Source organism: Equus quagga, chromosome 1 (genome assembly GCF_021613505.1).
Source record: "Equus quagga isolate Etosha38 chromosome 1, UCLA_HA_Equagga_1.0, whole genome shotgun sequence".
NCBI classification, from domain to species: domain Eukaryota; kingdom Metazoa; phylum Chordata; class Mammalia; order Perissodactyla; family Equidae; genus Equus; species Equus quagga.
In genome coordinates, this window is record NC_060267.1 from 161790086 (window position 1) to 161800089 (window position 10004).

Below are 10004 nucleotides of genomic sequence, written 5' to 3' on the forward strand. Positions count from 1 at the left end.
CAGATGGAGGTAGAGAAAAGCCCCTACGTAATTTTCCAGTCTCTCTTACCTCACCTTGCATGAAAAGCATGGAGACTGTTTGTTGAGATGACAGAACAACAACAGCCTGGATCTTTGAGTCATCGCATGAAGGAAAGCTGCTTGGGAGAGTCACCCAGCATGTAACAAACTTTGCAGGAGCAAATAATAAACTTTAAGTCTTTAGCTGCTGAGAGATGGGGACTATTTATTGTAATATCATAACACATTCTGTCTAAACTACCATTAAACTCTTACAAATTCCTTGTGTCATTGTAATCAAAAGTCAGGAGAATAGTTTAACTTCAATGTTATAAATTATTTACTATATGTTATAAGTTTCATCAACACTTAGGAGCAATTAAATTCCTAAATGAGGGAATGTACTAATCTTCAGAGCTGATAGAAAACTTTCTGACATCTTCTGTCAAGTCAGAACTCATCATTGATATTGGGAAGTTTTGGCTGAGATTCCAACGCTTGCCACAGTGTGATGTCTCTCGGTGAGTTTTATGAAGACCTTAATGTGTTCATAGGCATGGAATCCCCAAATCTCCCTTCACTTTGTGTACCATACTAAATACATCTGTATCCTTGCCCATTACAACCTCATGCCTCACTTAATCAAATTACATTTATTTTCCTAGGGATAAACTTTTGAATTGCAGAGGCTTCTCAGAAGCCCCCATTTGCAATGATGCTACCATAATTCATTGTTAGGTCTATTGTAGTTGCATTGTAGTTGATAAATAGTTGACGTTTGTTGAATTAAGTCAAATTGAACTGACAAGAATTGAAGGAGTAGGAGGAAGATGATATGATCATTGTGCTGGGGACTTTATATCTATTATGAGGTGGCTAATATTATTTCCTTTTTGCAGATGAGGAAATTAAAGTTTAGAGAGATTAAGTAGGTTGCCAAATGTCATACAAACAGTAGTTGATATTGAAATCCATGAATTCTAAGATCTGAGATAAAGCCTGTGTTCTTTCCACAATATCATAATGTTACCTTGAATTGAAACAAATATAAGTTGAATCAAAGTGATTTGAATTGAATTATATTGAACTGAACTGGAAAATCCATCACAATGCAGAGATGTGGGACTCAAGACTCTGTAGTGCTCGTGTTAATTATGGTATATCATTACAGCCAACACCAATCACCGAATGCCTATTTCCTAAGGGTGATTCTTTAAAATATTGAACTTTTAATATGTTTTTAATATACTTTTATTAATAAAAGTCTTAGCTAATAAAAAAAGTTCTGAACCAAACTCTTGGGTGATTTATATTGCCGTAATAACACCTATCTCTTTCTTTGTGAGAGTGGCTCTTTTGTTCTCAGAGTGTGGGAGAGAGTCCTGATTAGCCTTGGTTCATAATACTTCTGGTCTCATTTGACCTGTCGGCACGGTGCAAAGGGATTCAGTAGGACATCAACTATCAAGAGAAGTTAAGAGGCAAGTTTTATAACGGGTTTTTAAGTCACCTCACACTTTGAGCCAACACACTTAAGGAAAAAGCAGCAACTTGCTCTTATATTATTGTGGAACATTCCTTACAGACCATTTTTGAATTAGATCAAGTTCAGTTGCCTCATTTCTCAGAAGAGGAAACAATGCTAATACCTGGAACTCATCTTACAGTTTATAGTTTATCCAGATATTCACAGACCCATCATCTCATCTATTATGTCACTTGAGGTCTCAGTCCTAGAAGGTTAAATAAATTATCTAAGATCACATGGTGAATTAGTGGCAGAATGCAAATAAAGTGTTGGTAACCTTAGGTTTATTAAAAGCCTGTTTTTCATTGAGTTTTTTATGTAACATATATATATTGTGCAATACCCACTAGACATTGTATTTAGAACTTCGATTGGCATGGCAAAAAGAGAGTATGAAATATTCAATAAGTGCTGAATTGCCCTCAACCTGCAGACAATCAAAAGCAAAGAAAAAGCATTTCTAATACCAAGTAGGAAGCGACAAGTGGCTATGAGTGGTTCTAATCATTTTCTAGGGGAGTTCGTGTAAGAGTGATTACAGTTAGCTCAGTGAAGAGAAACGTTCTCAAGGATTTCTAAAAGAGGGGACATTTGAATAGATTTTAGGTGGGTGGGATTTCAGTGTGTAGACCTGGAGCATACAAAGCAGAGGGAATTGTTCTAGACAAGGACAGGAGGTGGGAAATAGAAGACATGGAAAACAATGAGGACCCTTTCCTTAATTTTCAGACACATTATCTTTTTATATTTTAATGTCTGGAATACTATGAGTTATCTTAGAATCAATTTCAAAAGAAGCTTACCATCCGTTAGGCTGTGGAGTAAGATGCCTATTAAATGAATGATGGACTCTTCAATCAAGGGTGTCTCATAGCCAAGGACTCATCATAACTCATTTTGTCAAGATCGAGGGTGAATGAAGACAAGTAGCAGAAGCTTAGATTCAAAAGTTAAGTTGTGGAGAAATCATGAAAGGCCTTGAATAATAGATTAAAGTTGTTGAGACTTTATTACATGTACAATCAGAAGCCATTGAAGGTTTTTTGAGTAGGAAGTAATAGGATAAGAATAGTGTTTAAGAAATTAAATTGAGAGCAATGTATAGATAGAATGAAAGTAAAAGGACAGGAGGGAGGTAAAATACCGAGAGGTGACTAAAATAGTTAAGGAGAGAAACAATTTGAACCATTGCATTAGTTAGTGAATAACAAACCACCCCAAAATTTAGTGGCTTAAAACAACCACCATTTGTTTATTCTGTAATTACACAGTTTGACAGTTTGGGCTGGGTCTATCTGGGTGGTTCTTCTGGTATCAGCTGGTCTTCCCCATGCACCTGCAATCAATTATCAGAGCTGGTTGCTCTAGGATGGCTTCAGTTGGGATGGCATGCTCCGTTTGGTTTTTCATCATCCAGCAGGTTAGCTCAGGCTTGTTCACACGGAGGCTGGGAAGAGTTCCTGCGGAGACAGTAGAAGTGCCAATGCCACTTGAAGCCTAGACTTGCAACTGGCATGATGTCATGTCCACTGCATTCCATTAGTCAAAGCAGTTCACAAGATCAGACCAGATACAAAGCAGGGTAATGCAGAGCCCACCTTCTGATTCAAGGAGCTGCAAAGTCACATTGCAAAAGGGGCATGAATAAAAGGGAAGGAGGGAAGTAATTATGGCCATTTTTTCCCAGCAATCTGCTGCACTGCCCAATTTATTTTCTGCATTGTTATTTTTTTCACATAATTTTTGAACAACTATATGAAGGAAATAGAAGAAGAGGCCATTTTTCTGGAACATATCTTATTATAATTTCTTTTTTTTTTAAGAAGAAGAAGATTAGCCCTGAGCTAACATCTGTTGCCAATCCTCCTCTTTTTGCTTGGGAAGACAGGCCCTGAGCTAACATCCATGCCCATCTTCCTCTATTTTATGTGTGGGACACTTGTCACAGCATGGCTTGATAAGCAGTCCGAACCGGCGAACCCTGGACCACCAAAACAGAACATGCGAACTTAACCGCTGCACCATGGGGCTGGCCCCAATTTACTTTCTATTTAATTGTCACATCCTTGCTAAAGAAGAAGCACAGCAGTATTGTTTTGTCTTTAGTGGAAAAAATCACCAATTCTATTCTGATGATTCACTTCTATTAAACCCGAAACATTTGCAATGTCTTACACCGTATTTAATAATATTAATTAATGTGATTTCATAACTAAATTTCCCTTTTTTCCCCTCCTATGTTCAGATTACATTATAATAAACACATCATACTAGGCTTAGTCAGTGAAAAGCATAAACCAGTGGAGGCCGACAGAAGATACTCCAACATGTTGTTAGAAAAACATTAGATGCTTAAAATATTGAAATTGCTTTTGATCCAGAATTTCGCTGACTTGCTTATTTGGGATTTTTTTTCAATTTTACTCCTTCCATCGGTAGATCAGTTTTTAGAGATCTTGAGAAGTCAAGGGGAACTTTCTAACAGATTTCATGGACTGAGGGGGCAGAATAAAACATAATTGGGTATCTTGGGAAAATTTCCCTTAAATTTCAACCCAAAAGAAATATGTTTTCCTTCCATGTCTATTTCATGTAGATATGCATGTGGTTCTCATTCAGTTGCTTTCTTGAAATTTAAAAATTTATAAAACATATGTTAAGATAGAAATATTTAGGATTCCATTTAATTAGAGTAAATATTCTCACCAGATTATGTAATTTCATTTTCTTTTTTTTTGTTTGTTTGTTTTTGAGGAAGATTAGCCGTGAGCTAACAGCTGCCATCAATACTCCTCTTTTTGCTGAGGAAGACAGGCCCTGAGCTAACATTCGTGCCCACCTTCCTCTGCTTTTTACATGGGACGCCTGCCACAGCAAGGTTGCCAAGTGGTGCCATGTCCGCACCCGGGATCTGAACCCTCCAACCCCAGGCCACTGAAACGGAAAGTGTGAACTTAACCGCTGTGCCACCAGGGAGGCGCCCTCATTTTCAAAATACTTATTTAGTATTAGAGAGGAATTAGTGTTGGTAAGGAGAAGAATCTTTCCCTTATCTCCATGGCTATTGCCATTTCTCCAGTTCAGATATTCATCACTTCTCTTCTGGACAAGTGAAGTTGCCTCTTAACTGGCACCCCTGGCTCCAGTCTTTCCGGCAGTGCGTCCTTTTGCTCTTCAGAGTATTTCCAATGGAGTTTTAGTCTGGCCAGATGTTCGTTCAAGAAAATGGATCTGTGTTCAAATAAGTTGGGAAATGCTATTGATCATATCCTCCATGCTTGTAGAGTCATAAAATCTGTGAGCGCATTAAAAGCTTTGAGAAGTCCTGAGCAACATGAAGATAGTATCGTGTTTTTCTCTTTTGTACTACCCATGAGCATCACCTTGTTTTATCCCAAGCATTTAATGCCCTAGGGAAAATTAGGGTAATTATGGCAGGAATTTGAAGACAGAGAGCCAATTTTCAACATTCAACTTCCGTGACTCGTGAAGACCAAGGCTAGAAAAGTTCTTGAAATACCAGCTTTCTGAGAGAGAATGGATTTATAAATTCCAAAAGATCTTTTATCGTTGGTGGCATAGTGGTTAGCATAGCTGCTTTCCGAAATATCTTTTGTATGTAAGATCCAGGCTTGATGGAATCATAGATCACTAAGTTTTAACAAAAAATGTTGAGAGGTTAATCAAAAAGCAATGGTATATAAGGAGAAAGGAACATGAGACTTTTCGTGAAGGGAAGTAGACATATTTGGAAGAGACAGGTAGAAGATAAAGAAGCAGCTTGGATTCTTTGGGACCCCAGTGCTTCCACATCCATGGGCCTTGATCCAAGGAGTGCCAGAGAAGTGAGACGAAAACCCCAGGCAGGTTGAAAGGGAAGTTGAAACACTTGTGTGTGTGCACTCCTCCTACCAATTATAATTCTGAAAGGACAGTGACCTGCAAGGCCCCTCTTGTGCCAATAGAGGATGACCACAGTGGAATAGAAAAGATTGTACACATATTTAGGCAGAAAAACATCAGGGAATTTTGCCGATGGAATCTCCTTTGACAGATGTGAGCTGTGGAAGGAATTTGAAATTCCTTCCCTGTTCTCACTAGGACAACTGAAAAATAGTTGAGAAATGTGATAGTGGATATGCCAAGGTCACCATAATAAATGGCAAAGTGATCCCATATGAAAAACAGTAAACCAGAAAGAAGTTGTAGCTGAAGGTTTAGAATGTCAATGAAAGCCAAGGAGAAGCATAACTTCCAGAAATGAGGATGAGGATATGGCTCTCATGACTTTGATTTTGCTGAAAGAACAGGCAAGGAGTTAGACTTGTTACAGTCACTTGAGGACCAGATGCAGTTCAAGAAAAGACACTGCCCAAAGTCAGATGAGACAAGATACATCTCAACCAGAGTTCAAGAGAAAGCTCAGGAAACATTTATCCCATTCCAGACGCCATTTTGGAAAGGAAGCTGTGGGACACTAGAGAAAAATTGCTTGAAAGAGAGTTTGAACTCTAAATTGAGTGGACATTTATGTAAGTGAGAAGATTTTAAACAGGAAAAGATTGAGCTACCTGTAACTGGAAAGTTTACATTATCATTTTCTACCCATCATTAGAAATGGGGATTATAAAAGAACTTAGTTAACATAGAAATATCACAGAATTTTATACAAGTGAATTGTAGCTATAAATTGTCTACTCTATTACACAGATAAATCTGGTTCCACTTTTAATCCAAAATCCCCGAAGTTTATTCGTCAAAAAATGTTTTTTAAATTAACATTCATCTCTCAGAACAAGTATTACATGGAACATCCTCTGGTAAATATGTTTCTATGTTCTTATTAGAGTTAACTCTTAAAACAGTTTTATTTTTTATTTTTAATTAATCTTGTTATTCATCTGTTTAAAAGAACACTTTTTGGAATTCTTACATGCTTGGGCATTACGCTAGGTGCCTGGACTAGAAAGACGACTCAATCATAAATTCTGACCTCAAAGAGACCATAGATTTTCAGAGGAAATATGTGCTTGCTTGGGCAAATATAGACTAATTTTAGAACAATACAGAGAGGACTAGCATGAATGCTGTGCAAGGATTGCATGAAAATTTATGAGGAGTTCCACATTTTCTCTTTAAGACTTCATACTTCTCTTTAAGAGAATGACCAAGGCAAAGACATTCTATCTCAGCATTTCTGTTCTACATTGCAGTAGAAGTTTCAGAAAGTGAAATAAGACAAAGAAGAGGACTAAGATTAGAAACAAAGATTAAAACTGTTCATATTTGGGGGCTGGCCCCGTAGTCGAGTGGTTAAGTTCACGTGCTCCGCGGCAGGCGGCCCAGTGTTTCGTTGGTTCGAATCCTGGGCGCGGACATGGCACTGCCCATCAGACCACGCTGAGGCAGCGTCCCACATGCCACAACTAGAAGGACCCACAATGAAGAATATGCAACTATGTACCGGGGGGCTTTGGGGAGAAAAAGGAAAAAATAAAATCTTAAAAAAAAAAAAAAAACTGTTCATATTTGCAGATGCCGTAACTGTCTGTATAGTGAATCCTAAAGAATATACAAAACGTCTACTAGACCTAATAGTGAATTTAGCAAGGCCACAATTCACAAAGTTGACATACTAAGAGCGAAGATTTGGAAAATAAATTTTAGAAGCTCCATTTAAAATAACACAAAAACATAAAATCCTTAAGGATAAATTTAGCAATACATAAAAAACCTCTACACTGAATCCACAAGAGGTTAATGTGAACAATCTAAGAAACCATTAATAAATGGTGAGATGTGCCATGTTAATGGATTAGAAGATTCAATGTCATCAAGATGTCCATTTTCCCCAAGTTGTGGTACATATCCAACACAAGCAAAATCATAATCTCAGCAAATTTTTATTTTAGAAATTGATAAGCTCTCCTAAAATGTATATGGAAGTGCAGATAACCTAAAATAGTCAAAATAATGTTGAAAAAAGAAAATAATATAACATAGGAGGGTTTACATTCTCATTCAAGATTAACTTACTATGAGACTACATTAATTAAGATAGTGTGGTATTTATGAAAGGATAATTAAATAAAACACCAAAGAATCCAGAAATGCATCCACACTTACATACTAATTTTTGATAATATCAATGAGGGATTTCAATAAATGGTACTTGGACAACTGGATATACACATGGAAAAAAATGACCTTTGACCTCTACATCACACCATATGTTAATTTGAGAAGGATCATAGACCTAATTTTAAAACCTAAACTTATAAAGCTTATAAAAGAAAACGTAAGAAAATATCTTCATGAGCTCAAGGTAGGCTTGGAGAAATCATTTGCAAAACAGCTATCTGTCAAAAGACAAAGAAATTTTATCCTACAATTCAATAATAAAAAGACAATTCAATGAAAAAGACCAAGACTTCACAAAGGAAGAAATATACATGGCTAATGAGTAAATAAAATAAGGCTTCATTGTCATTAGTCAGCAAGAAAATGCAATTAAATCACAAAGAGGTACCACTCCACACTTAGCAGAATGGTTAAATTAAAAAAGACCAACAACATTAAGTGCTGTCAAGGATATAGAGCAAGCAGACAGACATTGACAATGGAATGTAATATAGTACAATCAATTTGGAAACCTGATAGTTTTTTTTTTAATTGAGCATATATCTTCCTATGATCTTAAAATTTCACTCCTAGGAATTTACTCAAGAGAAATGAGAATATATTTCCACACAGGACTTTACATGAAATGTTCATAGCAGCTTTATTCATAATAGTTCAAAACTAGAAACAACCCAAATGCCTATAACCAAAGAATAGGTAAATAATTTTGATATTTTTGGAATAATATCAAGCAATAAAAATGAAAAACTATTGACTCGTACCACAGGATGGATCTTTCAGACAATATAGTAAGCAAATGAAGCCAGACACAAAATAATGCACACTGTATGATTTCATATGTATGAGTTTCTAGAAGAGGAAACACTAACCTATCCGGTGGGGTAGGGGACTTACCAGGAAGAGGTAAGAGGAAGCTTTCTTCAATAGTAAAACCTTCTATGTCTTAATAGCAGTGTGAGTTACATGGATACAGGTATTTATCAAAATTTATTGACTCATACACTTAAGATTTATAGGTTTTACTCTATATAAATTTTACCCTCAAGAAAACAAATATCGAACTCTGCTTAGTAGAAATGGTTTTCATGATGGTATGGACAAACAATTCTGAAATGACTCTCTGTGTATTCTGTGATTGAGCAAATGAATAAATATATTGATGATAATGGGTGCCAGATTTTTCTCTGTTGGAGTTGTAAATATGGTAGGGAGACAGCTAGAATAAATACAGGGGTATTGGATTGGAATTGAAATTATCACAGATTTTTCTCAGTTGGAGTTATAAATATGGTAGAGAGACAGCTACAAGAAATACAGGGGTATTGGGTTGGAATTGAAATTACCAGGCAAATTCATTGTTTTTAAATATAAATAAGTAGACACTGAAATAAGTTTGTGTGTATGTATTTGTTGTTGTTTTTCCTAGTCTGAATACTGAGAGAGGTTGAAAGCAATGAAATACTGAGCACAGCTAGTACTCAGATATTGGCTCCTAAATACCATTCTCCACTAAAAGTTACCCAGGCTCCTCAGAAGAAAGATTTATTCCAGAGCTAAAGCTAAAAAAGTACAAAATGAGTTGTTCAAGAAAGTAAGAAAATACTCAAAGAATGTTGGGGACATGTCAAAAGGACACACAAGCCAGATTGAAGAGCTTCTGATGTACAAAATCTGAAACAATTTGAGCATCAATATAAATAATGTAGAAATGGATGGAATAAAATAAAATGGAATAAATGGAATAAAATAAATGGAATAAAATAAAAATACGTAAGTCCCAATTGATATAAAAATAGATGAATGAGTAAAGACCTCAGGTGGTAGGGTGGTGGTGGGAAATGACAGGGAGGTGAAGGAAGGCATCAGCTCCTGGGGGCCACATCTGCTTTTTCACAGCCCTCTGCTCCTGCCCATGTTTTCCCCTCTGCTTGGAATAGCCTTCCTTTTCTTCATCAGCTTGATGTGCTCCTTTCCTCAGTCTTCCTCAAGGAGGAGTCACCTCCTTTGGGAAGGTTTCTTGAATTCTTATTTGTGACTTCCTTATATGTCACCTCGTTTGGGAAGGTTTCTTGAATTTGAAGTAATTATTGACCATTTGTTGTCTATCTTGTTTTTCATAATCCCTTTCCCTCTCGGCAGAGGCAGCAGAAATTCCTTTTATATTTCTCAGAGTGCTCTTTGCCATTAGGTTTATGTCATCTTTTACATTTCTTATCTCCATGCCTTCCACTCCCACTCCTGAGCACTTAGATTTTAACTCAGTTTTTTTTTTGATGCTTTGCTATGAAGGATGCTGTAACATTAATTGCATTGTATTAAATTGTATCCCATCAAT

General features: G+C 36.5%; 1 non-coding gene across 1 annotated transcript; it reads left to right on the forward strand.

Annotated features, from left to right (window-relative positions):
• Positions 1-6556: 6556 nt before the first annotated feature.
• Positions 6557-6660, forward strand: LOC124231590 (U6 spliceosomal RNA). The gene has a single exon (XR_006886609.1). It is a non-coding gene; the product is annotated as a U6 spliceosomal RNA (small nuclear RNA).
• The last annotated feature ends 3344 nt before the right edge of the window (positions 6661-10004 follow it).